This window comes from Etheostoma spectabile, chromosome 10 (genome assembly GCF_008692095.1).
Source record: "Etheostoma spectabile isolate EspeVRDwgs_2016 chromosome 10, UIUC_Espe_1.0, whole genome shotgun sequence".
NCBI classification, from domain to species: Eukaryota; Metazoa; Chordata; class Actinopteri; order Perciformes; family Percidae; genus Etheostoma; species Etheostoma spectabile.
The window spans coordinates 14629869-14642930 of record NC_045742.1 but is presented as its reverse complement, the minus strand read 5'-3'; the positions used below and the strand labels follow the sequence as shown (position 1 = coordinate 14642930).

The following is a 13062-nucleotide window of genomic DNA, read 5'->3' as shown; positions in this document are numbered from 1 at the left end:
GGCTTCCACCGGGCGGGGTCCCTCTATCCCTTCCTTGTTCTTCCATCAGAGTTTTTGACTTCTCCGGGAACCATCACCTTATCGTGGTGGAGAGATTTGTGTGTCCCTATGAACCTGACAGAGGCCTTTGCCCATCCATCCATATCCTGAAGTTATTACTGTACAGCCTAAAAACTGTGGTATGGTATCTAGGCTTTAGTTCTTAGTGATGTCTGGCCTTCTGCCCTTCCTATGAGAGGTCTGGGCACGGATCGCCCAGGCCTGAGTATTGATCTCGACTGGCATTCCAGAAGTATCACCAATACGATCAGCAAATTCCCTACAGTTCATTCTGATTACATAGCTCTAAAATGCAGCACATGAAAAGAATTAGAAGCCTTTTATGCACTTTCTGCCTAATAAAAATATCATGGAAAGGGAAATTACATTCTATAAATGATCTTCTGTTTTTGCCTCTCTTTATGGTTTATTCTCACATGCTTGAATCTTTTGGTGTGACTTTTGTTTTAGGTACGGGCCAATCAGTCAAGTTCACTGTAAACTATCTCTCCCTGTACTTCTTTCTTTCAACGGCAGTTGAGATAAACGGGATTGGTACCTCGGGCTGAATGGTGTGCAGGGGAAAGAAACAGGGTGGCACCAGACTGTCTCCTGTGTTCATTTGTCTGTCAAAATGTTCATGAGTCATGTTAACAAAGGTGTGCTCTTAGACTGGGATGTACTTTAATAAACCAGTTTTTTCTTCTACCGTGTGAAGACTTTTACACATTGTGCTGTTGTGCTGTGTGAAATTGTTTCCTATACCTGCAGGTATAAATAATACAAAGGCCAAACTTGCTATCCATGGATCAAAAGATTGCCTAACTCATATCTCGCTTAAAAAGCATCAGAGAGAGAGAATCAGAACAAAAAGGACTCTTACTGATTCCAACTGATTCCATCAGGAAGTAATTTCTCCAAATACTGGAGAGTTGTCTCCCCGGCCCCCTCCTTTTCTAGACCCAAAGCTCAAGTTTGTTGCCAGCGAGACCGCAGCATTCACAACAATGTTGCTAGACGCTTATCTCACACATATTACTTCACAGCACGCGGAGTAGCTAACGTTAGATGCTGGTATACTGACAGTCATAAAGGCCCGCGCTCACGCGGAGCTATGTTCCCACTAATAGCATGTTAGCATGCGGTGTTCACTTTACGGCTCTGTCTCAATTGTTTTTGCGAGTATGTAACAACCATGGTACTATAGCTTAATTCATGTGAGTACAACAATGTTGAAATGACGTAACCATGCCCGTCCCTAGTAGCCATGATAAATTAACCTGAAGTAATGCTTACTTTTCAGGAGGATTAGCCAACCAGCATCCTTTTGGGCTCTAAATGTCTCAATCTATCAAATACATCTCCAATATTTACCCGGTTTTTACGTCTCTGGTCACGCAACCGTTAGAAACATATTGTTTTTTTAGGTCGGGTAGAATCTATCTATCTATCTCCGTGATCTCGTTCGTTTTTAGCTGCTTTCATGGCTGTACTAACGTTCAGCTGTAGCAGCTGGTTTACTTTACAGGTATATCTGGCAACCCGCCTGCTGTCAAACTGGGCAGTTGTAACACACACAATTTCCATTACGGAACGGAAAATTACAAAAAGGTGTAAATACTGGCATTAGCATTGTTGTCAGAAAAATATTATTTCAACTTAATATTTTCTTATATCTAGACGCATTGGGTCATTTTTGGATTTATTACAGTAAATACATTACATATTGGACCTTTAATATTACTGTGCCTTTTCTGTCAAGTCTTGATTCTGAATGATCTGTCAGCCTTTCAGCTCTCGGAACTCAAACACTAGACTTACAGCTGCTAAGAAATGATGCAATGCGTTGGAAACCACCCATGACCTGTCTGTCCGTGCGGAATTCTTTCCTTCTTTGTGTATGTATATGGAACTTTCTACAGCACACATTCATGGAGGCCGGGAAAGACTCTGGACACTTGGCTGAGCATCGCTGAATCGTTGGCGGTCTGGGCTACAGCCTTGTGCTTTAACTTGTGCAAGTGTTTGGTCCCTGGTCTTGTGTCTGTCTGTGGGTGTTTCCGCATGTGTTTTTTGGTCTCCCTACCTCCCATCTTTCCTCTCTGTTGTTTTTTTTGGCCCGGGACGCTTCCCAGTCTCAGTGTATTGATTGTAATTGTTTTGTCACTGTTTGTCCTAAAATAGTATAATAAAAAACAGAAATATTTGATCACAAAAAAAAACTAAAAAGTCTGAATGTTCAGACCAAACGAGGTGTTTGAAAGCCTCCTAGGTGCATCAGCCTTAGTAAAAGTTAAATAGTAATAATGAGACATGACAAGTTCATACCTGAGCGTCCACAGTCTGAGCAGACACCTCTTCTGATTGGCCAGTCTTCTGTTTAAGGAGTCTCCAAGACAGAAGTCACAGTAGTCTTGGGCAGTGCCAGCCATTGGGACCCTTCTTTGTTGCTGAGTATGAGAATGAGTGAAGAAACCATTCAGTGCACATTAAACTGTCACTTTAAAACTAAATTATTAATGAATTAAATATCTTATACTTATCTTTCTTCCAGATGAATATTTGCTGTTTGTCTAACTGTAGTAAATACAGTTTAAATCAATATTTAAAGTATTTAAACTTGCAGCACAGTTTTACAAACATGTTCACAGACAAACGTACTGTATTTTGTATCTACTGTAACTAATGACCCTAAAGTTATGAATGAGTAAAACTGACAAAACGCACTTGTGAATCGATTTGCTACGGTGTTGCACGCACAAAAAAAACAGCAATGCAATGAATATGTTGGGGGGGGAGATGGTTGATATGCTTAAAAAATAAATCCTAATTCCCAACTGTGCAAGCATGTTTTAGTCAGAACATTGAGTCTTATCCCAAATTGGGATTCAAAATCATGAAAACAAAAATGAAAGGAGCAACAACAAAAAAATGAGAGAGAACTTCCCTTGTACAAAATACACACCTGCTACATGGAATGTAGCCTCCCCCCCCTCTGTCTCTCTCTCAACATTAGAGAGTGACTCACTCTTCTGCTCCTCAGGCTGGCGAGGAGTGGGTGGTGCCTCGATCTCCTCGCGGTCCTCGCCCTCCTCCTCCGCCAGGTGAGAGTGTTGTATAGTGGTCTCAGGCCAGGACGGTTCTTGTAGCGCTTCCACAGACTGACACACACAACAGTCATACAAAAGTGTTAAAGTGATGGCGGCTATTCAACTCGTTCCAAGCTGATGGGGGAACCACAAAACCAGTTGTTCATCACCCACTACCAGCTTTATTTTCACATGGTTATATTTCGCTGATGCGCTAGTAGCCAACTCATACAGCGGAGGTGAGGCATTTCAGAAAAAATTACAAAAAGAAAGAAGAAACCAATTCGGAAGGGCAACTTTTCAAATTTCTATGCTATCAAACTTAGTTCCAGATGGGCTTTTTCAGATCACATCACGCATGCAGAAGGCTTGGTTTTGCCTTTGGGATGGGGGAAGCAAAAGCTTTTCTTCTGACAAAGGAAGCTTTACTCACTGTCGCAGGCGTAAGGTTTGTCCCTCTCCTCCAGCGCTGCAGCGGCAGCCTCTTGTTTTTTCTTGCCATTCTTGTCACTGCGACCCTATAGAACCCATTTAACAGTTGACACATACACTTTGAAGGATCAATCCCACAGGGAATGGACAAAATGATACTCACCTTGGACTTGCTCTTGCCTCGTCTCTTTGGGTTCTCGTCCTCAAAGTCGCATCATCAGGTCATCTAAGTAGTCGTCATGGTCAAGGACTCGCTGCAGTGAGAGGGTCTGGATTAGGTCTCACTGTATTGAATATATTAACTTCTCCCTACTTACTTACATTTAGAGTTTGTATGTGATAAAATGCCTCAACGTTGCTTCACTGTTTCTTCATTTTTGTCATTTAATTTACACTTAAAAACTGTTTACTATGTTTAACACAAAACATGTAGGAGAAGCAGACAGTTTCTCATATGTAAGAATGGAGAAGATTGGAGAAAAATTTGCCCTCCTTAGAAAACCCAGCCTACGACTGACTTGAGAATAAGGTAAGTCAAGTTAAAAGCTAAATAAATTTAAGGTTTATTATAAAAATTAATGAAACATTAGGCATCTATTTTAAGCAATTGTATAACCAAAATCTATTCCTGCTCTTGTCCTGTGCTCAAGTAACAATACTATTGCAAAAAAAAAGACTGTGTCCTAAACAAAATACTTTTTCGAGTGACTGAAAGTTTGTTTTGACTTGTCTATTAATTGCTCAGAGGGATTTGCCTTTAAACGCCTTTCGCATGTCATGAGTTGTACTGCGAGACTCTAGATGTCAGTTGCATTGAGGAAGACTGTTAAGCCGCTTTGAGCACACCTGTACGACCCACGAGGACTTGTTAGGTCCGCTGAGTGCAGGAGGTTCCACAGTTACTGAGTCATCTTCAGGGCCGCGGAGGTCCGACACTCGCTCCCTCTGTCGAGGGGCTCCCCTTTCAGCGGGCCTCCAGACTGCTGCCATCCACAGCCCCCAAAGCTCACGCTTCAGACCCAGCTCCAAATCTGCTACCACACCAAGCATTGGTAACACATGCATTGACATGACATGAACCAGAAACAGACAGACAACAAACATACCAAATTAATTAACAGAACAGCATCCTACTCCTGCAAACCGTTTATACAAATTATGACTAAATACATTACAAAATTTTACTAGTAAGGTTGATGAATGAACCCTACTTGACTGTTTTTTGTATGGAAGACAAGTGATACCTGCTTTGAAGAGGGAAGGCCAAGCGGGTCCTCAGGGTGGGAACGGCGTTTTCTCCTCCAGCGACGGGCTGGATAGGTGTACAGCTGCCTGGGCTACACCTGATGAGACACAGAACAGAACATTAGAAGAACCCAGGCGGATAGGTTTGGTTGTGCTCCGTTGCACTAAACGGGCCGTTTGCGTCTTGAAAGGTGTATTTTTTGTACAGATGACATGCTACACATTGAAATTAAATAACAAAATACAAATCACATAAAGAAGAACTCTATAACTAATTTTCTATGTTTTTCATTAGTTTGCAGATTATTTGTAAATGCTTTTAATTGATTTTATTATCATGATAACACATGACCTGAAAGTCAACTACCAGGTTTTTTCCTGCACGAGAAAGTATTGCCGCACCCCCCAGAGAGGTTTTTAGCCAGTCCAAAGGAAAATACCCAGCGCCAAAATGGCTGATTTCAGTAGTCACCTCCATCTCATCCACAGCTGCTATATTTACATATGCAGCTGGCATGGAGACAGCTAGCGGCATGTTTGACTGAACTGAATGCTCCACTGTGAAGACAGCCTAATGGGATCTCAGTTTTACCGTGCAGTCAAGCTTTGCAGACTCTCACAGTTGATTTGCTGCTCTGGGAACTAGGAGTCGCTGTTGTCTGTGCGCTTGGCAAGCTGCGCTTCCATTGATGCCATCTGTATTAATTTAAAACACTTTCAATAAAAACTAGTCAGAGTTGCGTTAAATAGCAGATAGCGTTTGTTATCTGCCATCAGAAAAGACCCCTTCTGAGGCAGGAACACCCTGAACTAATGATAATATTGTTAAGTTATTATCATTCGCCTTATGCCATACCTGCCTCCGGTGTCTCTTCTCCATCCAGATGTCCAGTTAGACTGGGCTACACCGTCTGCGAGTCCAAGAAAGGCATGAGGATGCTGCGCTCAGGCATAAGCGAGCGTTGTAACTATGACACTGCTCCATAGCATCTCTATAGTACTGCTCTCCACCTGAAATGTGAAGTTGGACCTGTCAGGTCAATAACAAATTCACTGATTTTTATAAATTAAGCTTTAAAAATAATACACTGTAACTAACACTATTGAGCTATTAATGTAGCAAGTGGTATCTGAAATCTGTAACTGTATATGCATTATTACACTCATGCAATCCATCTCTTTTTTCCATTTTTTTTACTCTTAAAATGTCCTTGTTGTGTTCAAGTTTTTGTATAATATCCACTTACTGGCTTTTTCTGTTGCTTTCAATGGTTTTAGGTACGAATTTAACTATATAGACATACATAAAGTATTAAAGTATATAATTTGAAAATGCCTCAATTGTCATTCAATACTAAGAATTAAATTCCATTAGCGTCATGTGAGCCAATAAGCATGCAACATGCTTCTACCAAGATGACTGCTCGTGATTGGTTGTCTAAATGTAGTAGAGGCATGGAGGAAAAGTCTCATTATTCAAGACAGCTTCGTTGGTTGTAGTAAGAAGGCTTGAATACAGTGAGGTGTAAAGAAATAACAATGAGATAAAGATTTGTATTGTTATGTCTTAATACCTTTCGTGAAAATGGATTTTAAAAGTGGTATCGAAAAAGGTTTGTTCAGGAACCAGAATCTAAGTCACATTATCGAAAATCGGATCACACATAATTGGCTTTTTTGGACCTGCGCACCTACTGCTACTTGGCTTGCATATTGCATTGTAATTCCTAATTCTCTCATTCATTCTTTCGTATTTCTTAAACTAATCACAATTATATCCGCAGCCATTTTCGGTGCTACCAAAACGAATAATCACTATGTGCACGAGTGAGTGTCCTTCCTCACAAAACGTTCCAGTATTTATTATCAGCTTCATTGTTCCACCAGCCTTCACCGAGTGTTGCTCTGACTGCACGATCGCTGCATTTATTAACAGCACCCCTAACCAGGCCTGAATTCATTACATGCCTTACTTCACAACATGAACAGTAACGTGAGGGACCTCAGAACAAAAGGTTGATTGTTAGCAAGCCTCTCTCACAACAAAGCACCCGCCAAGTTGACAGGTTACTGTTATTAACTCTCTCCTCTCCTGCACCGGTAGACTACCAACAGTTTGGATACACTGTGTGTAACACCCCTTAACACCACCCGTGAGTAGCTAAGTTAGTTATACGTAGTGTGAAAAAATACAACCCACAATGGGTTACCTCATTTAATTTGCCCACAGCTAACAGGCTAACATTAGCTCAGTGGTAACGTTATTCTCTTGGGACAAATATTTTATTGAGATGCGATTTTTACCGTTTTCATTACCCTGTATAACATGATGATTATTCAATTATACAGTGTAACTCTGTATCGCTGCTCGTTTTACTGTGACATAATTAAGGTAAACTTACACTTTCACAACACTGTCGACGGCGCCGCATGTTTGCCTATTGCGGTTGGTTAAGTACCACTGCGCCTGCGCATAGACGTTTGTGACCGTTACTGCCTCACAGGTGAAAAACACGAAGTGCACTTCAAACAGCCACTGCATGATTCTGTTGGATCAATGCAGCAGACACTAAAGCACTTTTTTACTGATATTTTGATGGGACAAACATTTAACAACCACAACTTTCCCCCCCACATCTTTCAACTCCCCGATAACCCAACAATCCCATAAACGTTTCTATTGTTAAGGCTGGATTACCAACTGCCCAAAAGCCCCAGTTTATTGTTTTGGTTTTAGGCCTATTACTTGCAAATGTATCACCACTACAGTACAGCTTTAATTGATATGTGCCGGGTCCTGTTGGAGTTCACTGACCAGATGAGGAGCTGGTTATTGCTGGAACTCAAATTTGCTGGAATCAAATTCACCCCCTTTTCCCACTTGCCCCCGTTTTGACACACAAACCAAAGGTAAATGTCAGGCTCCTCTTTCCCTCAAGAAAGAATGGTGGATCTGTAAGATAACGTAATATACCACACACACACATGTTTTGTATGATAGGAAACACATTGTTTTGTGGACACACTTTTTCCAAGATATATATGTTGTATTATTGTTGTACTCATATTTGTTTAATAGGATTTAGCATCTCACACACAATTTAGCATCATTTCTCGTCCCAAGCCTGTTCCCAAAAAAGAGGTAGATATCCTTTAACACACTAACACTAACCTTAATAACTCTTTGGCGGAAAACTTTTTTAATCAGGATTTTATTATTAAGTGCAATCTTGATTTTATGTTTTTAACTAACTTGGTTGACCATAACATGTGCTGCTGCTCTAATCGAGTCAGCTCCTCCTAACTTCAGTTTTATGAGTAAGAATAGACAAGTAATAAAAGGAGGTAAGTCACCATTTTGTTTAATGACTCATTCCAATGACACAAATGTATGGGTAAATGTTGCTTCTTTGGAATATGGCTCTTAAGCTGAGGTCCTCTCAAGCTATATTTCTTAATATCTACAGGCCACCTAAAACTATGCAACCTTCTTTGATGACTTTACTCAACTGTTGTCTATATATGTTATAACTTTGACTGTGTAATTATTGCTGGTGATTCAAACTCATGTGACAACCTCAGGACAGAGGAACTAAAGAACTGTGTTGTGTTGTGCACTTACTCATCATGCAATTTCCCCCCTTCTTCCCTGACAAAATTCTGAAAATTAGACAGCAGTCATGCCTCCATGTCAGTACAGGATTGTGTTGTCTCATGCAAAACCATTACATTTTTGATGCAATTTTGCAATCAACCAAAAGACCCGGAGGACATTATACAACATCTGAACTTGCTGCCTTGTATTCTCCAACAGGCTTTTCCAATATTTTTCAAATTGTTTGGCTTCAGATCTTCAACAGATTGTAAACACATCACTTCTTTCAGGTATCTTCCCACAGGCCCTGAAATCTTCACTCACGCCACTCTAAAAAAAGACCAACTAGACAGTTCACCAATGAGCAATTATAGGCCGTATCAATCTTCAGTTTCTAAGTAATCATTGTTAAAGCAGCTTTTCGACAACTTCTTTTGTTAATAAAGCACTGAACGTTAGGGCCAAAATACATTTCTGTTCTGCTGCTACATGAACCCCCCAGACCTTTCAGGTCTGCTTTCTGTCCACAGAGTCAGAACTAAAGGGAGAAGCAGCAATCAGCTTTTATGCACCACTATCTGGAAAACACTCCCAGAAAACTGCAGGTCAACTGCACTCTCAGTTTTTAAATCAAGGCTAAAGACCTTTCTTTTTGATGCTGCCTTTCTTAAATTATTTTCATTTCTTATACCGTAACTTTTATCTGTAATTGATGTGTTTTTGTATTTTAAATTTTTTTTAACAGCTTACTGAAGGTGCAATATGTATACTGACAGCTAGTGTTTAAATAGTACTGCAGTACAAATCTAAATACTGGAGATGTCTCCCCCGCCCAAGCCCCACAACAATGTTGGCTAGACGCTGATTGTCTCACATAGCCAGACTTTACTTCACAGCACAGCGGAGTAGCTAACGTTAGATGCCAGCTATATGGTGGTCATAAAAGCCTGTGCTCACACGGACATAGCCCATGGCAACACACTTCCTAGGCTTAATTACGGCAACAATCCCTAAACACACTGCAAACTAACAGTCCTCTCTTTCCGATTTACAGCCCCCTCTCTTGGCTTAAAATAATCACCATCGTCGGCTACGGCTGCTAACCGGCTCTCCACATTGGGGCGCCTGTGGCTCAGTGGTAGAGCCACAGTTGGTGGTTTGACCCTGCCCTGCGTCCATGCAAAGTGTCTTGTCCAAGACACTGAACCCGAGCTGCTCCCAATGCTGCGCCATCGGAGTGTAACTGTGTGTTGAGTGAGAGTGAGTAAGAATGAGTGTTTAATCTGATGAGCCATGGCAGCCTCGGCCACAGTGTATGAATGTGTGTGAATGTGAATGGTTCCTGTACAAGTCAGAGTAGTCTGAGGTATACTTAGAACAGTTCTTTACATTTTGAACAGCTGTGCCCGCTTGGCTGCCTTCAAACTGGGCAGTTTCTAATAACACACAGGCCCAAACACAAACAGATCACGCAAAGGAAATTTCAAAGAGTCAAAGATGTCCCCACCCCCGTAACACAGTTACACCAAAATGACAACCCATGGATAATCGCTGGACATCGATGCCATTTCAACAATGTTAGGAGGATCTATGTTAGAGTACTGTTCAGTTTTGTATTTCACCCAGACAAAAAGTCTTCGCTAACTGGATAGACATCCACTATCAATGTGGGCCTTTCAACTTTGCTTCTGGAACTGGAAAAATAGGCAGCTACACTGGTGTCAAAACTATCCTCAAGAGTTCTTCAGTTGCGTGTTGTGTTTTATTAAATAACGCATAATTGTCTGAGTTTTGAAGAGGTCAAAATTGTACTGATTGGTCCATTAGTTTCAGACGGTTGAATTAAATCTTGTGGCAAACTGAGCTTGCGTGATGTTTAATTGGCCAACATTCACATGATGCAAAGTTCAAAATACATAGCTCTCATTCCACACCACTAGAAGCCAGATGACTGGTATTTCCAGTTCATTAAAAGTTCACAAAAAAAATGAGACTGGCTGGATACTTTGACAATGCGTCAGGAATGTCTTAAATCCAATCAGACCTTAATTAAACCAAATAAACCTTAAATCATGAAATTTACTTTTTAAAAGTGGAATATAGTGACAACAAAGCCCACTCTTTGGTCAAAGAAGTCGGTTTTCACTGCTTCAATGTTACCCCACAGGAGGTGGACCTACAATGCACAACTCAAGTAGTGGAGTTCATGGTTTTTATTGGCAAAGCTAATATCAAAACAACAGTGTCCATTATCGACAGGCAAAGGGAAATCCAGGAAAACAGGCAATAGTCAAAATCCAAGGGAAACAACAGGAACTCAGGATAACAGACTCAGGAAAACCGCTAGAAGGCTGAAAACACGGAAGCAGACGATCTCGCACGGGGGAAAGGGAAGACTGAACTTAAATCCACAAGACGGGGGACAATAGGCTCGTTCGAGATGAACTGCGCCTTGCCTGTAAAGTAGTGAGAGCAGGCGGCAGCAGCTAGGGGGGGGGGCAAAAAAGCTGCGGTAAAGTCGACAGTTTCCAGCCGATTCCAGCAGCCTTCAGGCTGGACAAAATTACAGAAACCTGTGGTGCGGTTCCGATTTAATAAATGTAATCAGCCCCACATATCAGCTGGTACCAGTCTCCCAGTTGTTTTAATTATGACAGAGTAACTCTCAAAATGTTCTACATGCAATCTGTTGCTGAATTTATTAACAACAGACTTTGATGATCCTGGATCTGAACGGATATAGTCCTCTCTGACTTCTATACGTCACTTCAACCACACAACATTGTTCTGTACAGAAAATGACTTTCCATCCATCCATATTCATCCGTTATCCGTTATCGGGTCACGGGCAGCAGCTCCAGTAGGGGACCCCCAACTTCCCTTTCCCGGCCACATCAACCAGCTCCGACTGGGGGATCCCGAGGCTTTCCCAGGCCAGGTTGGAATATAATCTCTCCACTATGTCCTGGGTCTTCCCCGAGGCCTCCTCCCAGCTGGACGTGCCTGGAACACCTCCCTCGGAGGCCCCAGGAGGCATCCTTACCTATGCCGAACCACGTCAACTGGCTCCTTTCAACGCGAAGGAGCAGCGGCTCTACTCCGAGCTCCTCTCGGATGACTGAGCTTCTCACCCTATCTCTAAGGGAGACGCCACCACCCTCCTGAGGAAACCCATTTCGGCCGCTTGTATCCTGGACTCGTTCTTTTCGGTCATCCGCTGCTTGCCTCTGTCACGCCAGAGGCTGCAGCCCTTCGGCCCGTCGGTACCCTGCAACTGGCTCCGAATCCTCCGGACTCCTTCTTCGACGGCTTCCCTGACCACCGGTGTCCACCAGGGTTTTCGTGGGTTACGCCCCTTGAGGCACCTAAGACCCTAAGACCACAGCTCGCCGCCGCAGCTTTAGCAATGGAAACTTTGAACATTGTCCACTTAGGTTCAATGCCCCCAGCCTCCACAGATGCACGAAAACTCCCCGAGGTGTGATTTGAAAGTCCGTCGACGGCCTCCTCCAGACGTTCCCAGTTTACCCGCACTACCTTTTGGCTTACCAGGTCTGTCCAAGTCTTCCCCCACCCCCTGACCAAACTCACCACCAGATGGTGATCAGTTGCACAGCTCTGCCCCTCTTCACCCGAGTGTCCAAACTACGGCCTCAGATCAGATGAAACGATTAAAAATCAATCATTGACCTTGGCCTGGGGTGCTCTGGTACCACGTACACTTATGACCCCTATGTTCGAACATGGTGTTTGTGATGGACAATCCTGACTAGCACAGAAGTCCAACAACGAACAACCGCTCTGGTTTAGATCAGGAGGCCGTTCCTCCCAATCACGCCTCTCCAAGTATCTCCATCATTGCCCACGTGTGCGTTGAATTCCCCAGCAGACCTATGGAGTCCCCTACTGGAGCCCCATACAGGACTCCATTCAAGGTCTCCAAAGGCCGAATACTCCGAACTCTTGTTTGGTGCATACGCACAAACAACAGTCAGAGTTTCCCTCCCCATCACCCGCAGGCGTAGGGACCCTCTCGTCCACCGGGTAAACTCCAACGCTCAGCCGGGGGTTTGTGGTATCCCCCACACCACCGGCGCTCACACCCTGGGCAACTCTGGAGTAGGCAGTCAACCCCTATCCAGGAGTACGGTTCCAGAACCGAACTGTGCATAGAGGAAAGCCCCCCAGATCTACCCGTAGCGCCCACCTCCCCACAAGTTCTGGCTCCTTCCCCCACAGAGAGGTGACATTCCACGTCCCCAGAGCCAGCCTCTGCCGCCCGGGTCTGGTCCGTCGAAGCCCCTGACCTTCGCTGCCACCCATGTAACAATGCACCCGACCACTTTGGATCCTCCCACAGGTGGTGGGCCCATGGGCTGGAGGGAGAAGTGCCACGTTGCTTCTTCGGGCTGTGCCCGACCGGGCTCTGTGGCAAACCCGGCCACCAGGCGCTCGCTCACGAGCCCACCGTCTGGGCCTGGCTCCAGACGGGGGCCCCGGGCTTCCACCGGGCGGGGTCCCTCTATCCCTTCCTTGTTCTTCCATCAGAGTTTTTGACTTCTCCGGGAACCATCACCTTATCGTGGTGGAGAGATTTGTGTGTCCCTATGAACCTGAGGGCTGTGTTGTCTGGAGCTTTGTGCTCCTGGTAGGGTCTCCCAT

At 43.6% G+C, this 13062-nt stretch overlaps 1 pseudogene; it reads right to left on the bottom strand.

Annotated features, from left to right (window-relative positions):
* LOC116697306 (zinc finger protein ubi-d4-like) overlaps positions 1-9633 on the bottom strand; it is a 22716-nt pseudogene extending 13083 nt beyond the window's left edge.
* Between the last annotated feature and the right edge of the window lie 3429 nt (positions 9634-13062).